This window comes from Epinephelus lanceolatus, chromosome 12, assembly GCF_041903045.1.
Source record: "Epinephelus lanceolatus isolate andai-2023 chromosome 12, ASM4190304v1, whole genome shotgun sequence".
NCBI classification, from domain to species: Eukaryota; Metazoa; Chordata; class Actinopteri; order Perciformes; family Serranidae; genus Epinephelus; species Epinephelus lanceolatus.
In genome coordinates, this window is record NC_135745.1 from 1282254 (window position 1) to 1297817 (window position 15564).

The 15564-nt window shown below is 43.4% G+C and overlaps 1 protein-coding gene and 1 pseudogene across 1 annotated transcript in view; both read left to right on the forward strand.

Annotated features, from left to right (window-relative positions):
- The window catches only part of LOC117271561 (voltage-gated inwardly rectifying potassium channel KCNH6-like), a 414055-nt gene that overhangs the window by 9004 nt on the left and 389487 nt on the right, over positions 1-15564 (forward strand). The gene's annotated exons all lie outside the window — the stretch shown is intronic.
- On the forward strand, positions 9603-11252 carry LOC144465026 (uncharacterized; annotated as a pseudogene).

The window sequence follows — 15564 nt, forward strand, 5'->3', positions numbered from 1 at the left end:
ACTGCTGTAGCTCTGGCATAAATGGTCCAATTTCCACCAAACTTCACATGATTCATATGAGTCCCGCACTGAACACATTTTCATTACTATATTGCCTGATAATCATAGCGCCACCTAGTGTCGAAAGGAAGTACTTCTTATCAGACACTTATCTTTGGATTAACCTGAAATTTCAATGCTGTGGTCTATATTTGATGTTCACAAACATGACATATCATTAGTGTCTACGTGTGCTGCAGAGGGTTTAATTTTGATGTCTCGCCATGAAACAGGAAATTGCTATAAATTTGGAGTAAATGGTCTGTTGTCCACCAAAATTGACATAATTCATATTTGTCCCACCCTGAACACATTTATATGACAATATTCCGTGATAGTCATAGCGTCACCTAGTGGTGAAAGGAAGTACTTCTTACCAGACACTTATCTTTGGATTAACCTGAAATTTCAGTGCTGTGGTGTGTATTTGATGTACACAAACATGACATATCATTAGTGTCAATACGTGCTGCAGAGGGTTTCATTTTTTTTTTCTTTTTCTTTTTTCTACTTGTCTGCATTGGTCTTCATAGCTTAGCGCCACAAAAGGGTGTAAGCTTCTTGTGAAGATTGATGCACTGTTAATCTTGCAGTCAAGTATTTTATACCCATAATGCGTGGTTGTGACCGTCACCCACCCTCCCTGGAGACTAGCCTAACAGCCTTTATTGGAAAAACTTCCTAATATGAGCCAGAGAGGGCCGTGATACACCAAAGTGTGTCAAGGGGAAAGTAAGGAAACAAGCAAGGGGGAGGGGGCAAGTGCTTAAGTCCTGAGTTATATAGTGACAGTGCATGCAGAGAAGAAGGAGGAAAAACAAACAAACAAATAAACAAACAAACAAAAAAAAAAAAAAGGGGAGAAACAGGCAGTGTAGCTGATGTATTGTGGCCTTGAGGTGGTTGTGCTCCATGCAGATTATCAAAAATAAACATATACATGTCTACTATACTGTACTGAAAAACAAAAACAAGAGAGAAGTCTATACTGAACACCAAAAATGTGAGAGTCTTGGTGGAGGGGGAAAGCCCAATTGTAGAGAAGAGTTGCCAGCGTAGTGTGGTAGGTTTGAGAAGCAAGTGGGCCCCTTTGGAGTGATCCCATCGGTTCTTTGCGATGCGTCACGGAGCTGAAGTATCGAACATGCATGCGTGTATTTGAACCCTCCCAATGTGTTTATGAAAACCATCACCAGGGTCCAGGGCCAGCCCTGTGGGGGAAGGGGGGTGGTATGGCACCCCAAGACCGCAGGAGCACCCAGACCCCAAGACCAGGGAGCCGCAGAGGCCGCAGGACACCACGCAGGCCCAAGGACCCGGGGCGGCAATGGCCGGCACCCCCAGAGAGCCAGAGACACACCCCAGACAGGCGGGGCAGGAGGGCCCGCCCACCCACCGCCCGACACTCCCTAGCTCCAACCCTCAGCCCAGGAGGGCCGGGCCCCACGAGCCACGCCATGCGTATCTACAGTGTGTGTAAACCCACCACCCCCCCTCTTACTATGATTCTCCGATCCCTGACGGAGAAACATTAACCCTACACCGTGAATGTGAATGTGAGTGCCCATAAGTGTGATGTGGTGCATTAAAATTGAGGGACATAGGAGACAGGTGGGGGCAAGGCTGATGGCTACAGCACACTGCTGTCCTGCAGCCCGTGCAGCCATAGGCACCTGGAACCTGTTCCCATCTGTCCCACAAGATGTAGGTGTATGCAGAGGGTTTAATTTTGAGGTCTCGCCATGAAACAGGAAATTGCTATATTGTTGCCGTAAATGTTCTGATCTCCATCAAACTTCAGATAATTCATATTAGTTCTGCCCTGAAAACATTTATATGACCATATTTCCTGATACTCATAGTGTTAACTAGTGGTGACAGGAAGTAGGTCTCAAACACTTATCTTTTGATTTATCTGAAAGTTAAATGCTGTGGTGTATATTTGATGCACAAAAACATGATGGATAATTACTGCGCTGTCCAACTCCCTCTAGTGGAAAGAGGAAGTGATACAAAATATGAAATATGTCATTCCAGCACTGTATCAAAGATATGCAAAGTCACTCCTGCATGCGATGTCTAACTTTGACAGAAATGAACTGACACGTCAGAAGACGTCCTGCCAGCCCCCCCGAGTTGCGTGAACGTGCGAGGGCCCGTTCATCACTGCTTGCAGCTTTAATTTTGTTTTTATTACCAACATAATAACATCAGATAAAAGATATGAAATAAAGTGGCATCACTTGAAATATAAACAAGAAAGGTGGATTCAGGGAAACACTTAAGTTAAAAACACCAGGAACTCAATATTTAATTTGAATATTTTACAGACTGTAGATGACCTGATGGGGCTAGTCTTCCCCAAAATCCCTATATCAAAATATCAAAGGACCTGACATTCCAGTATGAGAGACCCTCAAAGGAGGAAGTGGTTGCCTTACACAGCTCTCACTTCAGCAAATGGGCAGCATGAAGCCAACGCAGTGACTAGCTGGATCAGGAAACTCCTGGAGTACAACACAGGATGGGATGGATGCCTGAATGGAAAGAATTGGACAATATTAGTGTTGCAGATAAAACGCTGCTGTGTGTATGTTTATACATCTATTGTATATTATTTAGTAAGTTTTTTGTAGTTTTTGTTGTTTACATTGGCCAAAAATAAAGTTCTTTTGACAAAAGACTTAACAGAAGAACCTTAGTGTTCAGAATTGAGTTGACACAGTTGTATCTCGTTACATGTCATAAAAACGTACTCTTCTTCAGCTCTGTGCCGTAAGGGTCCATAGTCATAGCTGTAAATGTTCTGGATGTTCTGTGGGGTGTACGGATTCAAACAGTCAGGCTCCAGGCCTGGATGGTGTATCAAACATGTAGGATGAACTGGAACATGGTCCATTACCCCAAAACCTAATAGGCTAAAAAGACACAAGGCATACCGATTAATAAGTAAGCAAATATAGACTCAGGAGACAACATCACTGCATAGAACAAATACTGTTTCAGGAAGCAACATATGTTTTACTAGGAAACTTTGAAAGGTGAAGATGATTATGAAATGCAGCTACATTTTAGTAGAATGGTTTTAGTAAACATGACAGCTAAGACATCTGAATGTACCAATTATTTCTATTCATTGTTTTTGTATAATACAGATACCTGTCATTTCAATCTGCTGTGGTAAAATTGATGAATTCATGGGTTAAAACTTTTGTGGTTTTAACAGGGAATGTGTTAGTAGCAGAATTTATAATAACTGGTATTATTACGCAATACAAACTACATTAGTCTGATCATAGAAAGCATGCTTAGATGAAAAAAGGAGTTGATCTTTACACCACGTCATATAACAGCTGAGTGCTGTTGTTGGTGTTTCCATGTTATGTAGTAACTAACTATATTGTTTAAAACCTTTTCTGCTCTGCAGCAGATGTTTCCAACTTCATTCAATCAGAGCACAGACATACAGTAGTTACCATAACGTCAGATAAGTTACACTTATTATGTTACAGCTGAAATATAAGACAACTACAAAATAAAAACTTAGCACTGTGAAACGTCCCACTACAGTGTTTGTTTCGAGGCAGCTTCAGAGTCTATCGGCTTGTGTTTCTTCACTCAAATTGATGAGGATAAACGTTTGCCATTGTTAGCTAAGCCTCTGTTGTTGTTTTCTGCAGCCTCCGAAGGTGAAGTCAGATAAGGTAAGGGGTGTGACCTTTCCGATTCATGCTCTAAGCGTTGCACCAATCACAACAGACTGAGCGAGCTGACCAATCAGAGCAGACTGGGCTGCTAGGGAGGTGGGACATAAAGCCCAAACACAGCGTTTCAGTCAGAGGACATATAGGGCTCTAGTTTCCTGGCACAGCGCAGGGTGGCGAACCCCGCGCAGAGCTAGTTTCAAGCAGCGCAACTCAGTTTGGTAGTTTGGCAGATCGAGGTGCGCTGAGATGGGTGTGGCGGCGCAGCAGGGGGAGGTGTCGACAGATCCAGCTTGACTCGCCAGCTGAAACCAGGTCTACTGTCAGCGCAGGCGGATTGCAGCCGGTGTAAGCCTAAGTTTGGCTGACTGGCGGACAGTGCGCACACATCACCAAGGGTCCATGTCATTGGTCCGACAGCCCATTGGTTCAACATTCCATTAGTCCAACTGTCCGCGGTGCTGAACGGCTAACGGCGGGCGTATGGTGCGCCGCGACCGGCTCTGGGTCAGCTGGGAAAGGCTTGAGGCGGAGCAGGCTCATGGCTTATGTGTTTGTCACTTTCTTTTTCATTTTAACCCACACCATGATCTTTTCCTGACCCTAACCAAGTGGTTTTTGTGCATTAACCTAACCAGACCTTAACCAAAGGGCATCATGATGATTTCGGAATGGACTTCGGAACAATGGGTTTAATATGGTCGGAACAATGGGATGTCGAACCAATGGGCTGTAGGACCAATAGGCAGTTCCCGTCACCAAAACCTCACAGGCAGGTTTCCAGAATGTCAGGCACATTAACAATGCAATAAATACCCAAAAAAACACGATTCAATGCAACTGTCTGCAATCAGCATATAAATGTATCTCTATATCGTTGTTTGGCACGTTTGGCACGCGTAATGGAAACCCAGCATGATTTGATTAACACAGCTGCAAACTATTGAGTTGACATCCCTCTCAGCCAACCACAAACAGCCACAGCATCAGATAGGGAGTATATATTCAGCATCTGTCATCTTAGAAAAGTCAAAAGAAAAGAAACAGAGTGAGACTGCGAGAGAGAAAGAGAGAGCGCGCGTGCACGAGAGAAACGTAACATTGATTTACAATTGTGGTGACCTCCTCCCAGGCTACCTTTACATCATCAGCCCGTGGAGGTCTGCTTGCAGTTCCGTATATTCGGAAACTGTGAGCTTGGACCTCCCGGACCAAAACATCAGTTTCCTCCTGGGAGAAGTTTGGCCATCTGACGCTGCTGCTCTCTTCTGCCATGGCGAATTGAATAAACTCTCATTACGCCTTCTCGCGGCACATTTAAGGGCGAGGAGAGGGGCTCATTTGATTGGTGTGATGTGTGTAAAACCCACTCCACGCCTTCTCTCCTCCCTCTTTCCGACTTGTGCAGGTAGGAGGGACAGAGGTGGGAAAGAGGAGTAGCTGTGCCAGGCACATGGTGTGCCAAACATGCAAAATCCTCCTGGCCACACCCAGTTGGCGAAGCGCAGGTGCGCTGCGCCCCCGCCTCACCCGGTCTGCGAAACTAGAGCCCATGATGTGTGTTTTAACATTAAAGCACATAAATCTATTCCACTAGACCCCAATATTACATATTTATATCAATATGACCCTGAAAAAAGCATCATAGGTCTCCATATATTACCGAAGCACATTGCATTCACTGGATAAAAAAAAATAGCCACCTTATCTCGTAATTATGAGAAAAGATCTCGTAATTACGAGATCAGGATCTCGTAATTACAAGATAAGGATCTTGTAATTATGACATCAGGAAAGGTGCCACATTAGCCACTGCTTCGCTCAGAGCCACATACTGCACATCCATGAAGGGGGGTCGGAACTACTGTAACCAGCTGCCACTCGGGTGGTGCCATCTTGACTATATCCCATATCTTTATTATAATGTGTATATACACAATATTGTATGTGTATATATTAATATTGTAAATTACGAGTATTAGGGTACAACGGAGTATTAGGGCCACATTGAAGAAAAAAAAAATCGGAGATTCCGAGAATAAAGTCATAACTGAGAAAAAGTCATAATATTAGGCTACGAGAATAAAGTCGAATTATGAGATTAAAGTCGTTATTTAATGAGATTGAAGTCATAATATTACAAGAATAAAGTCGTATTTTTTTAAGGAAATAACCAACAACAAACAGAATGTCAGATTGTCTTTCATGCCATTGTAAGTAGCCTACTTAATTAGGTTCGGGAACCGGCACCGGTGTTCTGACGATTTGGTTCTGTGTCAGTCGAAATGCGCCCAGCTCTGCCACTGAAGATATAAGGTGGACACGTAACCAAAAGGTTTTAAGCTACAAAAAAGTATGCATGTGTTTTGTTAGACTATTTCATTAATTTTTAAACATCCCCGCATTACTTCAGACCTTGCTATCAACTGGGACTATTTTCTGGCCAGTATCACTCCACCGTGGAGGCCCGCAAGACAGCACGCGAACAGAAATCAAATAGACAGTTCATCACCACGCCGTGCAGGTGCGCAGGATAGCAACGGCTAACGAAAACTTCATCATCACCTGTTACAGATGTAACATTATATCTTCAGAACTGTCGGTTTCCTGTTACAGATGTAACATCTGTAACAGGAAACCGATGGAATTAGGAGCCGGTGATGTTTTTATTCCCACAGCTGGGGAAATCACAAGTTTGCACCATTTTGGTATTCCTCTGTTTACCTACAGCAGCTGACGAGGGTGTGTCGTGAGCCTGAGCCGGTGTTCGCGCTGTAGTAGTAGGTATATATAGGGCTAGTACATCTTTTTCCTTGCTAATAATAGCCTACTGGTTCTCTGTTGGAAACAGCCAATGAAGTTTTCGTTAGCCGTTGCTATCCTGTGCACCTGCACGGCGTGGTGATGAACTGTCTAATTGATTTCTGTTCACGTGCTGTCTTGCGGGCCTACATGGCGGAGTGATACTGGCCAGAAAATACTCCCAATTGATAGCAAGGTCTTACGTAATGCGGGGATGTTTTAAAATTAATGAAATAGAGTAACAAAACACATGCATACTTTTTTGTAGCTTAAAACCTTTTGGTTACATGTCTCCCTTATATCTTCAGAACTACTTTTTCTCCGGTAAGCTACGGGCGATTTCTCAGAGCAGGAGGCTTGTTGACAGTAGTGACACTGTCACATCAGAGCTACAGATGGTCAACATTTCACACAACTTCATGTCCAAAAACCTGAACTATGACTTTAACACCGGGTTTAATATATTTTGCTTCCATCTCTCTGCCCTGCTCTACTCTACTTCAGTGCTACTTAGCTCTCTCTCTACTCTACCAGTAGACTACCACATCCACCTGTTGCACAAAACGCACACAACAGTGTTTCCCCTAGGATGGAGTTGTAGCAGTGGAGGTGAAGCACACGCATGAAAAATAATTTTCACATGCGTGAAACTTTTTTGTATGCAAAGCACAGCCTGCTGGGATGTTTCTGTGTATCTACTGGTACCAGAAGGGCTCTTTAGGACTAAGTACATACAGTACATGTGTGCACAGTAATGAGCAGGTGAAATGTCTGTCTAGCTTACATATGAGGTGTCTTAAGATTTAGGAACATACAATTGTATTGAATATAATAAAAGTAAAAAGTCACTTGACATGCTGCTGTTTTGTGCTATGACCTATTTAAGTGCTGGAAGTTGTTATTTACGTGACAACGCCTGAACGCAGCACAAGCTCAGCATGAGTGCCGTGCTGCGCTGCTGTGTGAGCAGCGTGTTTGTCTGTGTGTAACAGCAGTCTGTTGATGGTTATTTACACACTGTCCATTTCAATAACTTTGTCAGCTGACAAACTGCACTGGGCTTGGGGTCAAGTTTGGTCAGGAAAATGCGGCCCGAGCCACACTCTAGCATGCTCACCTGTGTGTGTGGCGGAACTCCGCTGTGCGCGATACAGAGAGCAGAGGAGAATTGTTAACGTGTGACCATGTAGAGACAGAAATGACACGATGACATAACACCATAAATAGTATATTGTTATGTTATTATATGAAGCGTCTGTCACGCAAAATAATATCAACAGGGGCTATGGGCAGGACATTGTTACACAGCGTGTGCCTGTGACTTCAGGCAGAGAGACCGCTGCATCAGAGCCGAAGGATCACATTTTAAAATACATTTATTTTATCAATTAGTTAACTTTTACTATTTTTAGCAACTTGCCCAATCGGGCAAGTGAGTTGTGAGTTATTCTGTTTATATCTTAACAGGATCTGGCCGCTACCGCGGTGCTGAAACTAAATCAGTTGATGTCAGGCACATCGATCACCCACCACTTCATCAGAGCATAAATCACACACAGCCTACTTATTTTTCGTCTTATTATTATTTTTCTCCCGACAGATTTCGGTGCGTAACTTGTGCCACAGCTCTGAGCGCACACAGGGCTTTTCTGTCACCAGTTAACGTCAAACAATATAAATCTTAAGTATGAAATTGATCAAAATACGGTGCACACTGTTGTCCTTGCTTAGTGTAATACTCATAATACGTTGTAATTTACAATATATACACATTATAATAAAGATATGGGATATAGTCAAGATGGCACCACCCGAGTGGCAGCTGGTTACAGTAGTTCCGACCCCCTTCGTGGATGTGCAGTAGGTGGTTCTGAGCGAAGCAGTGGTTAATGTGGCACCTTTCCTGATCTCATAATTACGAGATCTTATCTTGTAATTCTGAGATCCTGATCTCGTAATTACGAGATCTTTTCTCATAATTACGAGATCCTGATCTAATTATGAGAAAAGGTGTCTAATTTGTTTTTTTTTATCCAGTGAATGCAATGCGCTTCAATAAAATATTGTTGATGAAGAATGAAAATTGTGGTCACTACAGAAGTTTAAGTCAGAGATTTTTCTAAAAGCAGAGACGAAGATAAAAATTAGAGTGGGTGATACCATCAGTGATGTCACCCCAGCTATATATCTATGTGTATATATATGTATATATATATATATATATATATATATATATGTATATATATATATGTGTATATGTATGTGTATGTGTATATATATATATATATATATACATAGTATATATATATATATATATATATATATATATATATATATACACAGTACAGGCCAAAAGTTTGGACACACCTTCTCATTCAATGCGTTTTATTTATTTTCATGACTATTTACATTGTAGATTCTCACTGAAGGCATCAAAACTATGAATGAACACATGTGGAGTTATGTACTTAACAAAAAAAGGTGAACTAACTGAAAACATGTTTTATATTCTAGTTTCTTCAAAATAGCCACCCTTTGCTCTGATTACTGCTTTGCACACTCTTGGCATTCTCTCGATGAGCTTCAAGAGGTAGTCACCTGAAATGGTTTCCACTTCACAGGTGTGCCTTATCAGGGTTAATTAGTGGAATTTCTTGCTTTATCAATGGGGTTGGGACCATCAGTTGTGTTGTGCAGAAGTCAGGTTAATACACAGCCGACAGCCCTATTGGACAACTGTTAAAATTCATATTATGGCAAGAACCAATCAGCTAACGGCATGAGAAGGTGTGTCCAAACTTTTGGCCTGTACTGTATATGTATATGTATAGATATATATATATAGCTGGGGTTCAAATCCCAGCCTGGGCAAACATCATCCGGTAAGGGTCCTTAGGCAAGACTCCTAATGCTACACCTGCCTACCTCGGATATGAGTGATTATTATATTACATCAACGGGGTCTGCGTCAGTTGCGAAGGAACCAGGGCAATCTGATGGCAAATGGGTTACTGGAACAAGACATACATGATGGAATGCTACTATACCAGCAACCCCAGAGGGAGGGTATATATGCAGAGAATGTGGGTCCTATGGATACTTAGAAACCCACAATCAAGACTAACTAAGAAACATCTGGTTGTAGTGTTACAACATCCATAACCGCCAGGTACTATCACAACTAGTGATCAATGAAATACTACAATAATGCTATGGCAAGGGGGAGCCAGGACGCCAGGTCAGTAGGGTGATGTCATCATCCTCCCCACAGTGTGCGATTGGGTACCAAGCCCCAGTAGATACAAACAGCCTCAATGAAAGAGCAGCTGACCTGAGAAGGAAGATAGTGAGCAAATTGGAAACCTGGAGCCTCCGAGTTGCCAAGTACCTTCAGATGATCTGTGAGAAGATGTGAATGCTGCCTTAAATACCATACCTACAAGGACCATCACTGAGACCAACAAGCTGATTCACAGTACAGCAACAGTAATCCTGGAGATGCTTGGATACAAGATGGATGTGGTACATAAGAACCAGTACCCCCCATGGAAGAGACGGTTGGAGACCAAGATAAAGGCAACACGGAGAGAAGTTAGCCAACTAGCAGAGCTACACAGTGATCGTGTGGTGAATAAATGGATATCAAGGAAATACAACAAGCTCTCCATTCCTGAGGCACTTGAAACAGACAAACAAAGACGAACAGCTCTGGCCACCCGGCTGAAGAGATACACTAAAGAAGTAAAAGCCCGGAGAATAAACAGGATGTCCTTCACTAAACTAGCCAGGGTGTTCTCTCAGTGGCAGGGAAACAACAGCAGGTCAGACCCACCAAGAGCTGAGATGGAAACATACTGGAAGGGCATATGGGAAGGAGAAACATCACACAACACCAATGCCCAATGGCTAGTGGACCTAAGAGCTGGCCACAGCAATCTCCCTGAACAAGAACCAGTAACCATCTCAATGGCAGACATCCAGGAGAGATTGTCAGAGGTGAACTCCATGAATGCCTAGCAGCACAGATGAACCAGCTGGAACCAGAATGGCTGACACAGGGCAGGACAGTCCTGATCATGAAAGACTCCGAGAAGGGAACCATCCCATCCAACTACAGACCAATAACCTGTCTCTCCACAACATGGAAGCTCCTGTCAGGCCTCATAGTGGCTACGATAACTAGGCATATGGGCCAATATGAGCGAGGCACAGACAGGAATTGGCAGTAACACCAGAGGAGCCAAGCACCAGCTACTGGTCAGAGCTTCAACAGAGCAATCGCCCGAGACTGCAAGAGCAGGAAGACCAACCTGTGCACCACCTGGATTGACTACAAGAAAGCCTACCACTCAGTGCCACACACATGGATACTAGAATGTCTGGAACTATCAACAGGGCACTAACGGCCTTTATAAAGAACTCCATGGGAATGTGGAAGACAACCCTAGAGGCCAACTCAAAGCTGATTGCCCAAGTCAACAACAAATGTGGCATACACCACTGTTGTTCTGCATAGGCCTGAATCCCCTCCGTCAGATCATCAAGAAGACTGGCTACGGATACCAATACCAAAGTGGAGTAACAATCAGCCACCTGCTCTACATGGATGACATCAAGCTGTACACCAAGAATGAGCGAGAAATCGACTCACTGATACACACCACCAGGAGTATATCAAGAAGATGGCCCCAAAAGATGAGCTGCTAAGTGAATGCACCAGACAACAGAACCTGATGAAGGCAAAGAGATGGAGGAGCAAACAACATGGAGGGACAAGCCCCTGTATGGTACATACTACTGTCAGATAGCGTAAGTGGCTGATATCAAGAAGACCTTCCAGTTGCTGGAGAATGCTGAACTGACAGACAGCACAGAGGCTATGTATGGAGTATGGACTCGCAGTGCCCAAATGGTGGTTGAGAACAACAGGGCTAAGATCCTGTGGGACTTCAGCTTCCAGACTGACAAACAGCTCCTGGCTAACTAAACGGACATAGTGGTGGTTGACAAACCAGAAGAGGGCAGTGGTAAATGGTAAATGGACCTGCATTTGTATAGCGCCTTTCTAGTCATCTAATTTTAATTTTTTTTTATTTTATATACTTTATTAATCCCCCTGAGGGGAAATTCAATTTTTTCACTCTTGCTGTCAATTACACACAGGTCCGAAAGACACAGACATGCACAAACAGGACCTATACATGCACTAAGTGGAGAGATGTCAGAGTGAGGGGGCTGCCTTGGTCAGGTGCCCCGAGCGGTTGGGGGGTTTGGTGCCTTGCTCAGGGGCACCTCTGCAGTGCCCAGGAGGTGAACTGGCACCTCTCCAGCCACAGTCCACGCTCCATATTTGGTCTGGACGGGAACTCGAACAGGCGACCCTCCGGTTCCCAACCCAAGTCCCTATGGACTGAGCTACTGCCGCTACTGAGCGACCACTCAAAGCACTTTTTACACTATGAGTCACATTCACCCATTCACACACACATTCATACACTGGTGGCCGAGGCTACCATACAAGGTGCCACCTGCTACTCAGTTTTAACACACTCACACACCGATGGAACAGCCATCGGGAGCAATTTGGGGTTCAGTATCTTGCTCTGTGGTGGTAGATGCGGTGATACCAGCCAACAGCAACATCAGAAAGAAGGAACATGAAAAGGTGGAGAAGTATCAAGGGTTGAAAGAACAACAAGAACAGATGTGGAAGGTCAAAGTTGACGTGGTCCTCATGGTAGTAGGAGCACTTGGGGCAGTGACCCCCAGATTGGGAGAGTGGCTCTAACATCTGAAGCCTCAGTCCAGAAGTGTGCAGTCCTAGGAACAGCTAAGATACTGTGCAGAACCCTCAAACTCCCAGGCCTCTGGTACAGGACCTGAGCCCGAGGATGACACAGATACCACCCTGAGAGGGTGAAAGGGTGATTTTTATATATACTGTATATGTGTATACATATATTAGTGGGTTGGCCAAGCTCAATATTTTTCTAGAATTGTTCAATTTTGTGATAAAAGCACCAAATTTGGCAGATGTGTTGACAACTATATTTGACATTTGGGACATCAAAAACTTGCCCCCGGCTGGCCAGAGCAGGCAATTGAATCCTACCTGCCCATGGACCTGTCCCTTTAATTGGATCCACTCTAAAATGTAATGGCTTCGAAGTCGGACCATGCTACATGCCTCCACCAAGTTTTATGAAAATCAGTTGGACAGTTTTCACGTAATCCTCATCCAAAGAATGAATGGAAGTGAATGGGCAGCCACGTGTGGGCGGCCCATGGCCACGCCCCCTGAGTTGGATCAAAACCAAAATTTAATGTATTCTTAGTTGGCATGAGTTACATCCCTCCACCGAATTTTGTGAAAATTGGTCAGGCAGTTTTTGTATAATTCTGCTGACAAACTAATAAATTGTTCATTTTTACGATAAAAGTGCTACATTTGATACATTTATAGCTTACTATACTGGAAGAGAACATTTTGTTCACCCCACCAAGCTGCTGTTACCATGTTTTCAGCACCACAAATATAATTTACAGACCAGTTAAAGTGAAAAATATGTTTTATTCGGAACAGGCAATAGCTTTCGCTATCTTGCAGCCCACCAAATGGCTGCATGTCTCAGACCAGAGATGTCATCAATTTTCAATCAATTTTATTTATAAAGCCCAATATCACAAATCACAATTTGCCTCACAGGGCTTTACAGCATACAATATCCCTCTGTCCTTAGGACCCTCACAGCGGATAAGGGAAAAAACTCCCCCAAAAAAACCCTTTAACGGGGAAAAAAACGGTAGAAGCCTCAGGAAGAGCAACTGAGGAGGGATCCCTCTTCCAGGACGGACAGATGCAATAGATGTTGTACAGAACAGATCAACATAATAAATTAACAGTAATCCGAATGACACAATGAGACAGAAAGAGAGACAGAGACAGAGAGAGATGCAGGACAGATGGTAATGACAGTAACTTACAACAACATTAATGAAAGTAATAATATTATAATTATGATTCTGGCTATTGTGGTACAATATGTTGAAAGTATATATTAATATCTGATAGTATATGTATGTGACAATAATCATATGTGTATAATAACAGTAGAAGTATGACTAATGATAACAGCAGCAGCAGGAGGCATCTTGCAGGACCACGGCAGCAGCATAACCACACACATCACACTATCCAGGCACCGCTGTGATATAAGTTAACCTGCAAGACAGTGGAGCACAAAGGCTCTGGAGAAGAAGTCGAGTTAGCAAGATGCAGTAACAGGACATGAGAGAGAGAAAGAGAGAAGGAGAGAAGGTGCCCGGTGTATTATAGGAGGTCCCCCGGCAGACTAGGCCTAAGTCAGCCTAACTAGGGGCTGGTACAAGGCATGCCTGAGCTGGCCCTAACTATAAGCTTTATCAAAGAGGAAAATCTTGGGTCTAGTCTTAAATGTGGAGACGGTGTCTGCCTCCTGGACCGCAACAGGAAGATGATTCCACAGGAGAGGAGCCTGATAGCTGAAGGCTCTGGCTCCCAATCTACTTTTGGAGACTTTAGGGACCACGAGAAACCCTGCATTCTCAGAGCACAGTGTTCTGGTGGGATAATAAGGCACTATGAGCTCTCTAAGATATGACGGAGCCTGTCCATTTAGAGCTTTATAAGTTAACAGTAGGATTTTAAATTCGGTTCTGGGTTTTACAGGGAGCCAGTGCAGAGAAGCTAAAACAGGAGAAATATGATCTCGTTTCTTAGTTCCTATTTGTACATATGCTGCTGCACTCTGAATTAGCTGGAGAGTTTTTAAAGACTTATTAGAGCTACCTGATAATAGGGAGTTACAGTAATCCAGTCTAGAGGTAACAAAAGCATGGACCAATTTTTCTGCATCTTTTCGGGTCAGGAAAGGCCTAATTTTCGCAATGAAAATATGCAGTCTATGAGGTTTGTTTTAAATGAGAATTAAAAGACAAATCTTGATCGAATATTACTCCGAGGTTTCTTACAGTAGTGCTAGAGGCCAGAGCAATGCCATCTAGAGAAACTATGTCATCAGATAAAGAGTCTCTGAGTTGTTTGGGGCCAAGAAGAATAACTTCAGTTTTGTCTGAATTTAACATAAGGAAATTGGTGCTCATCCAGTTTTTCATGTTTTTAAGGCAGTTATGAAGTTTAGTTAATTGATTAGTTTCTTCTGGCTTCATCGATAAATAAAACTGTGTATCATCCGCATAACAATGGAAATTTACAGAGTGATTTCTAATGATGTTACCTAAAGGAAGCATATATAGATTAAATAGGACTGGTCCGACCACAGAACCTTGTGGAACTCCAAAACAAACTTTAGTATGTAAGGATGATTCATCATGAACATGAACAAACTGAAAATGATCAGATAAGTAAGATTTAAACCAGCTTAGTGCAGAACCTTTAAGACCAATTAAGTGTTCCAGTATCGGACACAATTGACCATCCAATTCTGTTACAAATGCCGCACTAAGATCTATGCGCCCTTCCAATGTTCCATTCTTTGACAGGCTGCGACACCGTATCCAACTTTGCTGGACATGGAAAGAAGGCAGCATGGTCAACATGGAAGTCGCTGCCAGAACTGACAGATGCACTACTGACGTTGGCAAGTGGAATCTCCTTTGGTCCACTTGTCAGCATCAGTAGTGCATCTGTCAATTACACAAAAACGATTTTCACAAAATTCGGTGGAGGGATGCCAGCTTGCCAGCTTAGAATACATTCAATTTTGGTGTTGATCCAACTCTGGGGGGGGGGGGGGGGGGGGTTTGGGTGTCCACGGGCTGCCCACATGTGGCCGCCCATTCACTTGCATTCATTTTTTGGATGAGGATTACATGAAAACTGTCCAACCTATTTTCACAAAATTTGGTGGAGGCATGTAGCATGGTCCAACTTAGAAGCCATTACATTTTGGAGTGGATCCAATTAACGGGACGGGTCCATGGGCAGGTAGGCCACCAGGGGGCGAGTTTTTGATGCTCC